Genomic DNA, 16,220 nt, shown 5'->3' with positions numbered 1-16,220 from the left:
TACTAGCATGTTTTTTCATGGCTATTCCCCTTGCCTAGAATGCTCCCTCACACCTTTCTACTTCTCACTTCATCTAGTTCATTATTGCTTCAATCTCACCTTAAAATCACTGCACTTCGGGGGCGCCTGCGTGGCTTAGTCGGTTGAGAGTCTTACTTTGGCTCAGGTCATGATCTCATGGTTTGGGAGTTCGAGCCCTACATTGGGGCTGTCAGAGCAGCGCCTGCTTCAGATCCTCTGTTTCCATCCCTCAACCCCTCCCCCACTTGTGGTGCCCTCCTCCCTCCAAAATAAAAATAAATATTAAAAAAAAAATCACTGCTCTTTGGTGGCCTAACAAATAAACTAGGCTATAGTTTTTATTTAGACCATCCATTCTTAACCTTAGCTATGCATTAGAACTACCTGGGGGTGCTTCTAAAAACAATTTATTACCAGGCCTACCATGGATCAATTAAATCTTACTATCTAGGATGGGTATAGATAGCAGTACTTTAAAAAAAAATAGCCCTAGGTGGTAATGAGCATAACTTTCTTCATATCTCCATAGGTGTTCTGAGCTACTTGCAAATATTGGTTCACTGTCTCTCTTTGTCATTATATCATATAATGAAGTGGGGAATTTTGTTTACCAAGAAATCTCAATGTGAGAGAAAGAAGAATTCATTTTCCAGGTGTGTGGTCCCTTCCCCAGGAGCAAGAGAGGGAAGGTGGTGGATGGGGGTGATTCATGGATCTTCTGGGTCCACTTCTCTAATCAAAAGTAAAGATCATTTTTAAGTTTAGTTTTGGTTGCTAACTGTGTTTGTTTGACAGTTACTCCATGAAGAGACCATGTCACATGGATATTGAGTGAATAAATGAATGGGTAAGTGACTGAGGGAGTAACTGAGAAATACTTTTTACATCTGATTCAACCTCAAATTTCCACTTATAGGCTTTCATTATGAAGACTCTTTTAACAGACCACTTTTTTTTTTTCATTCCTCACAGGCATTGGCACATAAATCCCCCTTGGAAGTTTAAAAGATGTTTTAGATTTGATGTCCAAAACTAAGCAGGATTGGAAGCTCAGTTTTGGAAGGATTTATTTGGGTATTTGTCATGGACTTTCAAAATACCGAATCCAAAATCTCAATTTTGTCTTCTCAAACAGGCAAGTTCTAACATGAGCTAAGAATGCCAATGATATGCTCAAGACACAGAAAAGAGACTGGAGTGGATTTGCCACTAGAGAAATGCAGTGTTATGTAATATGAGGTACACTTCCAGTCTAAGAACTAGCCCTGCAGACTGCCACTGGAATGTGGTCCCTCCTCATGCCACTTCCAAGAAATATCAGGTTTAAGAAATAAGTAGCAAATGTAAGCTAAGATGGGAAGGAAACTGAGTAATGAGGGAAGGAAAGCATATACTGTTCAATACCTCTGTATTTCCAGGCAAGAAAGAACTTGCCATTCTTCATTTCATTAATCTAGTTAGATAGTTCTCAGAGACTTCCAAATGTCAAACTATGTTCTAAGCATTAGAGATACAGCAACAACAACAAGAAAAAAACACCAACCAGGGCGCCTGGGTGGCTCAGTCGGTTAAGCCTCCGGAGTTTGGCTCAGGTCATGATCTCGTGGTTCATGAGTTCAAGCCCCACATCTGGCTCTGTGCTGACAGTTCAGAGCCTAGAGCCTGCTTCCGATTCTATGTCTCCCTCTCTCTCTCTGCCCTTCCACTGCTCATGCTCTCTCGCTCTCTCTCTCTCTCCCTCTCTGTCTCTCTCAAATAAGCATTAAAAAAACAAAAACAAAAAAACAACCAAGCAACCAACCAACCAACCAACCAAAAATCCCTCTTCTCATTGATGAAACATTCTAACCGAGGTAGGTAGAAAACAAACACAACACACGGTGTGATGAAAGTACTATGGAGGAGGTACAGTAGGGAAAAGGGATCGGAAATATAGGGGGCATTGCCATTTTCAGTAGGGTTGCCAAGCATAGGCCCAAGTGGAGAAGGTGACAGCTGAGTAAATTCCCAAGAGAGTTGATGGAGTGAGTTGTGTGGACATTTGGCATGAAGTGTAGAGGCAGAGAAAACAGCAAGTGCAAAGCCCTGAGGCAGGAATCTTAAAAGCTCTGGAAGGTGTTTGGCCTCTACTCTGAGTGAAATAGGGGGCTTCAGTGGGTTTTAAGTGGAGGAGGGATACGATCTCACACCTTTTGGGATCACTCTGGCTGCAAAGTTGAGAGTTGACCGAAGGGAGCAGGAATAGAAAGACCAATGGTGAGGCTGGTGCAATACCGCAGGTGAGAGATGATAGTGACTTGAGGTAGAGCTGAGAGCATCAGCAGCTGGATTAGACAAGGGGTGTGTGACGGAGAGAGAGAAGAATAAAGGATGGCCTCAAGGTCTCTTTTCTGAGCAGCTGAGGTGAGGAAAGCTCTGGTAGGAGGAGGCAATAGTTGGCACTTGATCCCAAGCCAAGCACTTTCTGAATGTAAAGGAACACAGGATGTACAAAGAACTTAACATCCAACTTAGGCCAACCTCTTCACTGAGGAAACTGAGGCCGTAAAAAGGGGGAGGTATGTGGGAGGCAGGACAGGCACTAAAATAAACTGTCTTATGACTTTTGCTCAGAACCAACTGGTCCAGAATAGAGACAACCTGCCCCCTTAGGTGAATATAGGAATAGCAGATGGTACTGTGGTAGGACTATAGACGCCTTTCAGGCAAACCACTTTAGGAAAAGAAAAGACCACATATTTTGGAGGGCCCTGAGTAAGTCTTCCCCAAGTGAAGCTGTCAGCCACATCCTGTGCTGTAGGTCCCCTCCTCAAGGCAGAGAGTAAGAATGAGTACATGATGGTAAGATTCTGGAGTGGGAAGGCTGGAGACCTTTTAGGTGAAACAATGGATTGGGTGGAATCCCTCCCAAAGTCAGAGCTGCTTGTTGTTACTGTTCTTGCTGCAGATGTTCTAGACAATGGTACTAAAGGGCTGAGTGTGGGCGTGTTCTTTCTTGACACTGACTCTGATACTGGCCCTCCTTTTAAATGTTATGGACTTCATCATCACTCCTTGCACATTAGCATTCTTGAATCTTCTATTTTGGGTGACCTCCAGCCAACAATAAGCCCTCCCACTTCTGCACAGTTGCTTCTTGGTTTTGGTTGGAATCCAACATAGCAGAGTCAGGGAAGAAGATTTGCTTCATGGGGCTTACTTTCTGTCCTTGAAGCTCCCTTCAGTCCTTTCCTGTGGTCTTGCCTCTCTGCCCCTCCATCTTCCTGGTCAGGCATACTGCTTTGTCTTGGGTTCTCTGCTGCCACAGAACAGACAGTAAGGACACTGAGGCCTCATGGAGGAGGGACAGTCAAGGCTTTGTTAAGAGAGTGTCTCCATGTGTCCAGGTCTCTTTTTCTCACCATTCCGTTTTGCAGCCCAAAGACTTTCAAGGTCCAAAGCCATCAAGAGGCTTCTCTAGGAAGCCAAAGCAAGGCAGTGCAATGCCAGAATTGGCCCACATAAATTTGGCATTCTCAGGATGTTCTTTAGTAACATAACAGTATTTGAGCTGGATTTGCTATAGCTCTTTCCACAGTATCTGTGTCTTCAAAGGTCTCAAATGAAGACATCACAGCAACAAAGAATAAATGCTGATAGTAGGCTTCAGAGCCATATATTACCATCTTCTTTTTGGACCTATTGTGGCAGATTTCAAGGGAAACCCAAAGTGACTAAAAGTGAAGGGCTAGGTTTTTAATGAAAAACAAAAGTAACTAAGATAAATAATGTCAAACATCATTAACAAATGACAAAAGTCTATTTAGGAATGTTCTTTAAGTTAATGAACGGGATTACCCAGAGTTTAGGAACAAAGTAAAAAGAAAATGGCTTGTATTAGTAAAATGATCAAATGTGAAAGGGCATGTTCAATATTTATAGAAGTTTCTGTGAAAGACTGCTGGATTTCCATCTTTGGTGATATACTGATATATGTTGATTTAATGCAATCTCAGAAGAGGTAACAATCTTGGAAAAGAAGAACAAGTTTGGAGGACTCACATTTCCCAATTTTATTTTATTTTTTTATGTTTTCATTTATTTCTGAGAGAGAGTGAGAATGAGTGAGAGAGAGAGAGAGAGAGAGTGCACACACTGGTGCTGGTGCGCAAACACAATTTTTTCTTCATTTTTCTTATTATAGACACAACATAAAATTTACCATATTAACCATTTTTAAGTGCAAAGTTTAGCAGTGTTAAGTATATTCACATGTTGTGAAACGTATCTCCAGAACCTCATCTTGTAAATCTCAAACTCTGTATCCTTTAGATAACTCCCCTTCCCCCCTCTCCAACCCCTGGTAACTACCATTCCACTTTCTGTTTCTATGAATTTGACTATTTTAGATACCTCATATAAACGAAATCAAGGAGTATTTATCTTTTTCTGACTGGCTTATCTCAATAAGCATGATGTCCTCAAGTTTCTTTCATGTTGTAGCATGTGACAGGACTCTCTTCCCTTTTAAGTTTGAGTCATATTCCATTGGATGTGTAGACCACACTTTGGTAATCTGTTCATCTGCCCATGGACATTTGGGTTGTTTCTGCTTTTGGCTACTGTGATTAGTGCTGCTATGAATGTGGGTGTGAAAATATCTTTCAATATGTTTTAGCTTTTTAAGAAACTGCCAAAGTGTTTCCTAGAATGGTTGTACCAAATTACATTCTAACCAACAGTGTATGAAAATTTCAGTTCTCCCACCTTCTCATCAACGTTTGGTATGGTCAGTCTTATTAATTTTAGCTATTCTTATAGGTATGCAGTGGTATCTCACTGTGATTTTAATTTGCACTTTCCTAATGACTGATGATGCTGAACATTTTCCCATGTGCTTATTTCTATCTTTGTATCTTCTTTGGAAAGGTTGAGAACCTTAAGATAAAACAATGGAAACTGTTTCTGGTTTTGGGTGGAAACTCTCCCCAAACCAGAGCTATTTGTTGCTATTCCTGCTGCAGCTGTTCTAGACAATGGTACTAAAGGGCTGCGTGTGGGCGTATTCCTTCTTGACACTGATTGTGATAATGGTCTTCTCTTTTAGTGTTCTGGACTTCATCATCTATTCATATCTTTTGTGCATTTTGTTTATTTTCTTATTATTGAGTGTGAGAGTTCTTTACATGTTTTTGATCCAAATCCTTTATAAGAAACATATTTTAAATATTTTCTCCCAGTTTGTGTCTAATCTGATCATTCTGTTAATGATAACCATAAAAAGTACAAGTTTTCATTTTTATGAAGTTTAAGTTAGCAGTGTTTGCTTTTATTGATCAGATCTTTGGTATCATATCCAAGAAATCTTTGCATAACCCAAGATCATAAACCTTTTTTCCTGTGTTTTCTTCTAGAAGTTTTGTACTCTTGTAGGTTTAAGCTTTAAGTCCATGATCCGTTTGCGTTAACTTTTGTATCGTGTGCAAAATGTGGATCAAGATTCTTATTTTTGCATCTGGATATCCAATTATTCCAGCACTTTTTTTGTTGAAAAAAACCTACACTTTCTTCAGTGAACTGTCTTTGTATCTTTGTTGAAAATTGGGTATCCATACATAAGTGGGTCTATTTCTAGAATCTATTCTCTTCTATTGCTCTATCTTTAAACCATTACCAAAATAGCTTCATATCATAGCGCTCTAAATTTTGAAATTGGGTAGCATTAATGCTCCAACTTTGTTCTTCTTTTTCAAAGTTGCTTTCGTTATCCCAGGTCTTTTGCACTCTCGTAAGAATTTTAGAATTAACTCATTAATTTTGACAAAGAAGTCCACTGGGATTTTGATTAGGATTGCTCTGAATCCACAGATCATTTTACAGAGAATTCACATCTTTACAATACTGAATCATCCGATTCATGAACATGATATATTTCTCCATATATTTCAGTCTTCTTTAATTTCTCTCAGTTTTTATTTTTATTTAGTTTTTATTGCTCAGCTCTTGCACATATTTTGTCAGACTTATCCCTATTTTTTTATATTTTTGGAACGGTATTTTTTAAAATTTCAATTTCCAATTATTCATTGTTTAGCTTGTCTGGTTTTTAGCTTTTACATTTATCTCATTAGATTCTCCTGTCTCTGTTCTCATTGCTGAATGGGTAGGCAGCTTAAAGGTACTTGCTTATTTTGAGAGATTTGTTGGCCAAATCTTACTCACACAGGTCTGGGAAAGGAAACATTCCCCGTAAGATACTTCTCATTACCTTCGTATTGGCAGAATCCTTACCCTGCATCTTTGGATAAGAACACTTCTCTGCAGTTCTTTTCTGGAGCTTCCTGATTTTCTGTTGCAGCAAACAAAACCCACAGAGACCAAGGTCCTGGCACAAATGCTACCAGTTTTCTAATCACTTGGCATTGGTCACTGAAGGTCACAGAGCTTCCTGGCAGGAAGTAGGGCACAGACGGCAGGTGGCCCTGCCAGAGCAGCTGAAAAAAAGCTCTATTCATGGCAGATTGTATATCACCAACTCGCTGTGACAGCACCACATACCTGCCAGCCCCAGAGCAGGCTGATTAGGGTAATTTAGGTTTTGTCTTCAAGCATAATTATTAGAGCTGTCAACAGCCTCTGTGATGCTAAAATGAAGAATCACATCCAGAGAATGATGGAGAAGACCCAATGGGTGCTCAAACAGGCATAGAAGGCTAAGAGGCAATAGATTCATTTCAACCCCAAGACAACATGATTTGGGAATAAGAAAATGCAATCATGTTCAGTAGAGTTCATGGTGCTCTGAAGATATATAAGAATGAGAACTCAGAGGTGATCTTAGGAGTCCTATATGTAAGTCTCAAGGAAAGGATCTACTTTATAAAAGCATCTGAACCACAGACTATTTAAGAACAGAACACACTGAGACTTAATCACTAATGTGCTTGGCACAGAACTGCCCACAGAAGCCCCACAGGCTTAGTAAAGTTTCACAGAGAGCTTTATTGGCCTTGTAAAAACCTCAGACCTAGGACTAGAATCCTTATTTTAAGTAGAACTGGAGGTATTAACTCACTGTGATTTCAGAAGCAACAGAAATGTGTCTCATGATCCTAGCACACTATGCTCATCAATGTCTGACATTTCATGAATTCCTTTGCTTTCTTTTCAACTACTGAGATGATGACAACTTTGGTGGGAGAGTAAGTCATTAGGCTTTATCAGTCATTTACACCCCAGTGTGAATGCATTTATCAGAAAACATTTTTTTTTTCTCGTCCTTGGAGAGTATAGTACAAAAGATATAAAAAAAAAAAACTGGAAGTGACTGAAGAAAAGTGAAAGGGGGCAAAGGCATGAGAGAGACTGACTGACTGATTGATACTCTTTCAAATTTCAAATGGGGCCAGCTTGGTAAAACTCACACAGAAGTATCAAAGGATACTGTCCAGAAAGTGAAAAGACAATGCAAAGAAAAGGATAAAAGGTCTGCAAATCATATATCTGATAAGGGTCTAGTATCTGGAATATATAAAGAGCTCTTACAACTCAACAACAGAAGAACAAAAACTCCATTTAAAAATGGAAAAAGGACTTGAATAGACATTTCTCTAAAGAAGATAAACACATGGTAAATAAGCACATGAAAAAAAAATTAACATTGTTAATCACTAAAGAAATGCAAGTCAAAAGCAGAAAAAATACCACTTTACATCCACTAGGATGGCTATAGTGAGAAAATTGGACATTAACAAAGTGCTGGCAAGGATGTAGAGAAAATGAAACCCTCATACATTGCTTATAGGAATGTAAACCAGTGCAGCTGCTGTTGAAAACAGTTTGGAGGTTCCTCAGAGAGTTAAACATAGAATTACCATATGACACAACAATTCTACTTCTAGGTATATATACAAAAGAAATGAAAACAGATGTACAAAGAGAAACTTGTACATGAATGTTCACAGCAGCACCAGTCACAGTACTCAAAAGGTCTAAACAGCCCAAATGTCCATCAATTAAGGAATGGATAAATAAAATGTGGGATATCCATACAATGTAGTATTATTCAGCTATGAAAAGGAATGAAGAGCCACTAAATGTTACAACATAAATTCACCTTGAAAACATTATGGGAAGTGAAAGAATCCAGACAAAAGGCCACACATTTTATACTCCATTTATATGAAATATATAGAATAGGCAAGTCTGTAGAGACAGAAAGCAGACTGCTGGGGGCTGGGGGAAGGTGAAACGGAGAGTTACAGCTTAAGAGCCTTGGACTTTCCTTATGGAGTGATGAAAATATTCTGGAACTAGATAGTGGGGATGGTTGTACAATATTATGAATGTACTAAAAGCCACTGCATCACACACTTACAGATGGTTAAAATTCAGATGGTGAATTTTATGTATATGAATTTTACCTAAAAAAAAAAGCTATATAGAAACTCCATGAACTTTTGGCTAATTCTACGCAAACCTCATCTTCTCAAGTGTCCATTCACAGCAAGACAATCCTGTATTATGAGTGATATCTAGAGAACACACCACCAGCCAGGCTTCTGAGAAGCCTCGTTAGCAGAGCTTCAAAAGTTTAACTCTTTTTATCCTTCCTGATGTACTGACTGTCAAGCTGCAACACAGGAATTAGAACCAGATAGAAGGAAGATGGGCAGGGAAAACAGATGTGCAATACAAGAAATGTAAAAGTGCTGAAGTGGAATCAAAACCTAAGCCATCAGAATTTGTCATAGTTGAGGGAAGTGCCAGGAACCAGACCTCAATACAGGATAAGCAGAGAGGGCCTTTTTGACCACCTCTGAAACAAATGCTTTCTTTTCCGTAATCTCCTCCTCCAAGTCCTCAGGTGTTAATGCATACACACAACTACTTACACACACACACACACACACACACACACACATGATTTAACACTTTATTACTGTTCTTAGGGCTACTTTTTTTTTTTTTAATTTTAACGTTTATTTATTTTTGAGACAGAGAGAGACAGAGCATGAACAGGGGAGGGGCAGAGAGAAAGGGAGACACAGAATCTGAAACAGGCTCCAGGCTCTGAGCGGTCAGCACAGAGCCCGACGCGGGGCTCGAACTCACTGACAGTGAGATCATGACCTGAGCTGAAGTCGGAGGCTTAACCGACCGAGCCCCCCAGGCGCCCCTTAAGGCTACTTTTAAGTACAAAAAAAATGACCTGCCAAAACTGATTTTTTTCTTCCAGGAGAAACAGGCCACAGAGAATGGTATGTTACAGATTTGCAAACAATATATTTATTATTATATGTTACAAACTATGTATATATAGTTTATAATATGAAAAGATGAGGTTTGTCTAGATATTGGAAAGGTTCAGTGGTTGATTTCCCCCCCTCTCTCCTTTTCTAGTCATGGTTGAGACATTTTGATTAACTGGGAAAACAAAATAAAATTCAGTACTGCTGAATCAGAAAGAATGTCCATTGCAAGTGATTTGACTAAATTTGGTGATGCAGCTAGTGGTTCCACAATTTAATCTCTACCGACAAACCACAGTTAAAGGCATTGCATAAAAAGGTTGCGCTTTTTACATGAAAACTCATTCGTTGGACCATGATGAGTCAAAGGGTCAGGTCCAGTGGTTGTACGGATCAGTCTTTTCTCTCTTTCATGGCCTCAAGCTGCCATCTTGAAAAAAACACCAGGTAAGTTTACTATTGGGTCTGGAAGAAAATACATTTTAGATCTTGATGACGGACTAACAACTGTCTGTCATCCTTATATATTAAGAAAAGCGTAAATTTCTAGGAAGCAAATGTTAGGTACTCAACGTAGTTGTGAGATGAACAATTCAGGCTGTGAAGACAGGATGAAGGATGTTGGAAGGGGATGTTGCAAGTTCTCCACTAGAATCTGATGGAAGTTGAAAAAAATGGCATAAAACACTGGTTTAAAAGTTTATTTATGCTGAGAAAACTTCCCCCACAAATGGGGCTAGTCCAAAGGACAATTAAAAATATCTTGGACTACACTGTGTCTTCCTGGAGAAGAAGGTACTCAGAGGGACAACTGAGGTGCTGGATGTGAGGAAGAGCAAGAGCATGGACACTAGGAGCCCAAGGATAATAACAAAAGGAGATGCACCTGCTCTTTCCCCGGAGCCCTCTGCATTTTTAAGTGTCAGGTAGAATTAGGGGTCTTTTGTCTGTAAACCATACTTCTGTGATGAAAATATAAATCAATCCTGTTCCTCTCAGTGGACAATCTGTTACCCACCTAGAGTCTCTCCAGCTCTGGGCATGCCCCTCCACTTTCCACCCTGGTTTGTTCTTTAAGCTGCAAAACTGCACCCAAGCTTGCTTGATATCTGTTTCTCTCAAGTGTCATGATGGTGGGCCTTGAGAGAGGTGAAGGCTTCATGGTCACGCTCCATGGTCTTCCTGCTGCTGCTTGGTTGAGGATGTGCAGTACTTCCTTTCTCACTGCACAATTCATGATGGGGATGCAGGCATTCATTTTATCTACACTAGGAAAGGCAGGAAGAGTGGTGAGGCTTTTGTTGAACTTGAATCAGAAGATGATGTAAAAATGGCCCTAAAAAAGACATGGGAAAGCATGGGACACCAGTACATTGAGGTCTTCAAGTCCCACAGAACCAAGATAGATTGTGTGCTGAAACACAGCAATCCAAACAGTGCCAACACCACCAGGGATAGCTTTGTGAGGCTTCAGGGACTCCCATTTGGATGCACCAAGAAAGAAATTCTTCAGTTCTTCTCAGGGTTGGAAATTGTGCCAAATAGGATCACATTGCTCGTGGACTCAGAGGGCAAGATTACAGGGGAAGCTTTTGGGCAGTTTGCCTCACAGGAGTTGGCTGAGAAGCCCCTAGGGAAGCAGGAGAGAATGGGGCACAGATAAAATGAAGTGTTCAAGAGCAGTCAGGAAGAAGTTAGGCATACTCAGATCTCCCTCTGAAGTTCATGTCTGTACAGAAGTCAGGGTTTTATGACTACCCTGGGACAGCCAGGAGGTATATTGGACTGTCAAGCAAGTGGGCCTAGAAAGAAAGGGTAGGGTGCTTACAGTGCAGGTTATGGGGGATATGAGGAGTACGGCAGCCTCAGCGATGGCTATTCCTTCACCAATCTCTCTCTTGGGAAAAACCTCAGTTACTTACTCTCTCAGGCATGTATGACCACAGATATGGAGGCTGCTAGTTCACTGTCCAGAGTACCACTGGGCACTGAATCCACATGAGAGGGATGCCATACAGAGCCATAGAGAACGGCATTTATAACTTTTTTTCTCCACTCAACCCTAAGAGAGTCCATATTGAGATTGGTCCTGATGGAAGACTGATTGGAGAAGTCAATGTTGAGTTTGCCACTCCCGAACACAAGCTATGTTCAAGGACTGTGCCAACATGCAACACAGACACATAGAACTTTTCCTGAATTCCACTACTGGGGCCAGCAATGGGGCATAGAGCAGCCAGATGATGCAAGAAATAGGGTGTCGGCCCAGTCCACTTATATTGGCCTTGAGAGCCTGTTCTGTGAGTGGCTATTATACGGCTGGCTATTGAGGCCAGAACACCATGGGTGGATACGACTAGTTTTGTAGGAGCGTTTGAGTTATTGCAATTAAATTTTCACAGGCTGCCAACAAACAGCGAAAAGCTGGGACACATTTTGCACCATGAGTTTGTGAAATTTACATTAAAAAATGACCTCTTCAGGAAGCAAAAATCATATAAAAACAGGGAGGGGGACAAAATGTAAGAGACTCTTAAATATGAAGTACAAACAGAGGGTTACTGGAGGGGTTGTGGGAGGGGGGATGGGCTAAATGAGTAACAGACATCTTACCCATTAAGGAAATCTACTCCTGAAATAATTGTTGCACTATATGCTAACTAAGTTGGATGTAAATTAAAGAAAAAAAATGACCTCTTTAGTGTTTTCTCAGGCAAACTTTTCTTCTAGCATGTCATACGGAGTAAACTAAAACTGTTTTCAGGGTTTTTCTATTAACATTTTGGTACTGCACTTCAGCATAATGTTATCTGAGTTAAAGTAGTTTTGAGTACATTAAATGGATTTTTTACACCACATCACCATGAACACATTGGGGAGATGTGCTTTTTTTTTTTTTTTTTTTTGAAAACTCAAGGTGCCAGATCCCTAATTCAAAGAGGAACATTTCCCATTTTTTTTTCATTCTAGTTTATTTTCATTTAAAATCTTTTAGGTTAAGTTTAAGCTTTTAAAATAAGTTAGTTTTGAAAATTGAGTCATATTACTAATACCCTAGGAGTTAGTGAGGTCTTGACTTAAAACTCTCTTTGTACACTGATTTCTTTCTGGGTATATTTTGCTAAGTGAAACTTGTTAAAGTTTTTTGTTAACTAGTTTTTTTTCTCAAAATAAAGATTTTTTCACACTGAAAAAAAAGTACCTTGTCTCCACAAAGAAAGGAAGAATAAGATATGTATAATATATGTGTGGGTGTAATATTTAGGTATATAACCTAATTTCACAAATAAAGATAAAGGAATTCCAACTCATGACACAATTTTTAAAATACCTTAAGACCTATCTCTAAGAATCACCCTTAACCAGGTGATCCCAGGTTATTTGGGGTATTACAATAGCACAAGATCTATTTTTCAAAAATGATTAAGGCACTTCATTTTTCACCAATTAGATTTACTTAGCCTTAAGATGTCTTTCTTTTATTGGAATTCATCAGCCTATAACTTACAGGGACAAAGGCCTCTTTCTTGGACTTGAACCAGAAACCTGGGAGGGAAGCTGTGTGGTTCTGAGTTCGGCTGATGTTGGTTTCCATTATATCTGTGGCAAGTTGTTTTAGCTCTGGGCCCAGTAGATCTGGTTCTGAAATTACCTAAACTCTACTTTTCTCATCAATCAAAAAGGCTTCAAATTTATTCTTCCTTCTCAATTTTGTTATTTTTGATATTTGCAAAAATAAAAAATACAACATGGTTGTGAATTATTTACAAAAACAGGAATTACCTTTGTCAAATGAGTTCTAAACCAGGAAACTTAGCAAGAGGACTCCTGGGTGTTCCCTGTATCCAGGCTAGCTGGCATCACACATGAAGAATCCAAGGCTGTGGCTTCCTCCCAGAGGAGGCTAAGTCCAGTCAAAGGGCAAGGTCTTTCCAAAACTTTTCCCCAGACAATACACATAGGACAACTCATTGTGAAATTCAGTTTGTATAAGTTAACTTCAAATATCAATTAAATCTCCAAATACATATTCACAGAGCTAGAAAAAAAATCCTAAAATTTGTATGGAACCAGAAAAGACCCCAAATAGTCAAAGCAATCTTGAAAAAGAAAGCCGAAGTTGGAGGCATCGTAATCCTGGACTTCAAGATGTATTACAAAGCTGAAATCATTAAGACAGTATGGTACTGGCACAAAAACAGACACTCAGATCAATGGAACAGAATAGAGAACCCAGAAATGGACCCACAAATGTATGGCCAACTAATCTTTGACAAAGCAGGAAAGAATATCCAAAGGAATAAAGACAGTATCTTCAGCAAGTGGTGCTGGGAAAACTGGACAGCGACATGCAGGAAAATGAACCTGGATCACTTTCTTACACCATGCACAAAAATAAACTGAAAATGGATGAAAGACCTAAACGTAAGACAGGAAGCCATCAAAATCCTCAAGGAGAAAGCAGGCAAAAACCTCTTTGACCTCAGCCACAACAACTTCTTAACTCAACAAGTCTCTGGAGGCAAGGGAAACAAAAGCAAAAATGAACTATTAGGACCTCATAAAAATAAAAAGCTTCTGCACAGCGAAGGAAACAAACAAAAGGCAACTGACAGAATGGGAGAAGATATTTGCAAAGGACATATCAGATAAAGGGTTAGTATCCAAAATCTATAAAGAACTTATCAAACTCAATACCCAAAAAAGAAATAATCCAGTGAAGAAATGGGCAAAAGACATGAATAGACACTTCTCCAAAGAAGACATTCAGATGCTAACAGACACATGAAAAAATGCTCCACATCACTCATCATCAGGGAAACACAAATCAAAACTACAATGAGATACCACCTCACACCAGTCAGAATGGCTAACATTAACAACCCAAGCAACAACAGATGTTGGTGAGGATGCAGAGAAAGAGAATCTCTTTTGCACTGCTGGTGGGAATGCAAACTGGTGCAGCCACTCTGGAAAATAGTATGGAGGTTCCTCAAAAAATTAAAAATAGAACTACCCTATGACCCACCAATTGCACTACTAAGCATTTATCCAAGGGATACAGGTGTGCTGTTTCGAAGGGGCACATGCACCCAAATGTTTATAGCAGAGCTATCAACAACATCAAAGCATAGAAAGAGCCCAAATGTCCATAGATGCATGAATGGATAAAGAAGAAGTGGTATATATGTACAATGGAGTATTACTCGGCAATCAAGAAGAATGAAATCTTGCCATTTGCAACTACGTGGATGGATCTGTTGGGATTATGCTAAGTGAAATTAGTCAGAGAAAGACAAATATGATATCACTTAACTCATATGAGGAATTTAAGATACAAAACAGAAGAACATAAGGGAAGAGAAGCAAAAACAATATAAAAACAGGGAGGGGGACAAAACATAAAAGACTTTTATATAGAGAGAACAAACAGAGGGTTCCTGGGAGGAGGGATGGGCTAAATGGCTAAGGGGCATTAAGAAATCTACTCCTGAAATTACTGTTGCACTATATGCTAAGTAACTTGGATGTAAATTAAAAAATAAGTAAGTTAATTAAAAAAAATCTCAAAATACTGGCACAAAAACAGACACATAGACCAATGGAATAGAATAGAAACCCCAGAACGAGACCCACAAACGTATAGCCAACTAATCTTTGACAAAGCAGGAAAGAACATCCAATGGAAAAAAGACAGTCTCTTTAACAAATGGTGCTGGGAGAACTGGACAGCAACATGCAGAAGGTTGAAACTAGACCACTTTCTCACACCATTCACAAAAATAAACTCAAAATGGATAAAGGACCTGAATGTGAGACAGGAAACCATCAAAACCTTAGAGGAGAAAGCAGGAAAAGACCTCTCTGACCTCAGCCGTAGCAATCTCTTACTCGACACATCCCCAAAGGCAAGGGAATTAAAAGCAAAAGTGAATTACTGGGACCAATGAAGATAAAAAGCTTCTGCACAGCAAAGGAAACAACCAACAAAACTAAAAGGCAACCAACGGAATGGGAAAAGATATTTGCAAATGACATATCGGACAAAGGGCTAGTATCCAAAATCTATAAAGAGCTCACCAAACTCCACACCCGAAAAGCAAATAACCCAGTGAAGAAATGGGCAGAAGACATGAATAGACACTTCTCTAAAGAAGACATCCGGATGGCCAACAGGCACATGAAAAGATGTTCAGCGTCGCTCCTTATCAGGGAAATACAAATCAAAACCACACTCAGGTATCACCTCACGCCAGCCAGAGTGGCCAAAATGAACAAATCAGGAGACTATAGATGCTGGAGAGGATGTGGAGAAACGGGAACCCTCTTGCACTGTTGGTGGGAATGCAAATTGGTGCAGCCGCTCTGGAAAGCAGTGTGGAGGTTCCTCAGAAAATTAAAAATAGACCTACCCTATGACCCAGCAATAGCACTGCTAGGAATTTATCCAAGGGACACAGGAGTACTGATGCATAGGGGCACTTGTACCCCAATGTTCATAGCAGCACTCTCAACAATAGCCAAATGATGGAAAGAGCCTAAATGTCCATCAACTGATGAATGGATAAAGAAATTGTGGTTTATATACACTATGGAATACTACGTGGCAATGAGAAAAAATGAAATATGGCCTTTTGTAGCAACGTGGATGGAACTGGAGAGTGTGATGCTAAGTGAAATAAGCCACACAGAGAAAGACAGATACCATATGGTTTCACTCTTATGTGGATCCTGAGAAACTTAACAGGAACCCATGGGGGAGGGGAAGGAAAAAAAAAAAAAAGAGGTTAGAGTGGGAGAGAGCCAAAGCATAAGAGACTGTTGAGAACTGAGAGCAAACTGAGGGTTGATGGGGGGTGGGAGGGAGGAGAGGGTGGGTGATGGGTATTGAGGAGGGCACCTTTTGGGATGAGCACTGGGTGTTGTATGGAAACCAATTTGACAATAAATTTCATATATAAATAAAAA

The 16,220-nt window shown here is 39.7% G+C and overlaps 1 pseudogene; it reads left to right on the top strand.

The window, feature by feature from the left end:
• The first annotated feature begins 10,378 nt into the window (after positions 1 to 10,378).
• Positions 10,379 to 11,720, top strand: LOC121015778 (heterogeneous nuclear ribonucleoprotein F-like; annotated as a pseudogene).
• Positions 11,721 to 16,220: the final 4,500 nt, after the last annotated feature.

The sequence above is a fragment of the Herpailurus yagouaroundi genome, unplaced genomic scaffold (assembly GCF_014898765.1).
Source record: "Herpailurus yagouaroundi ecotype Mexico unplaced genomic scaffold, PumYag 29, whole genome shotgun sequence".
NCBI lineage: Eukaryota > Metazoa > Chordata > Mammalia > Carnivora > Felidae > Herpailurus > Herpailurus yagouaroundi.
This window is presented reverse-complemented; position numbering and strand designations above follow the sequence as displayed.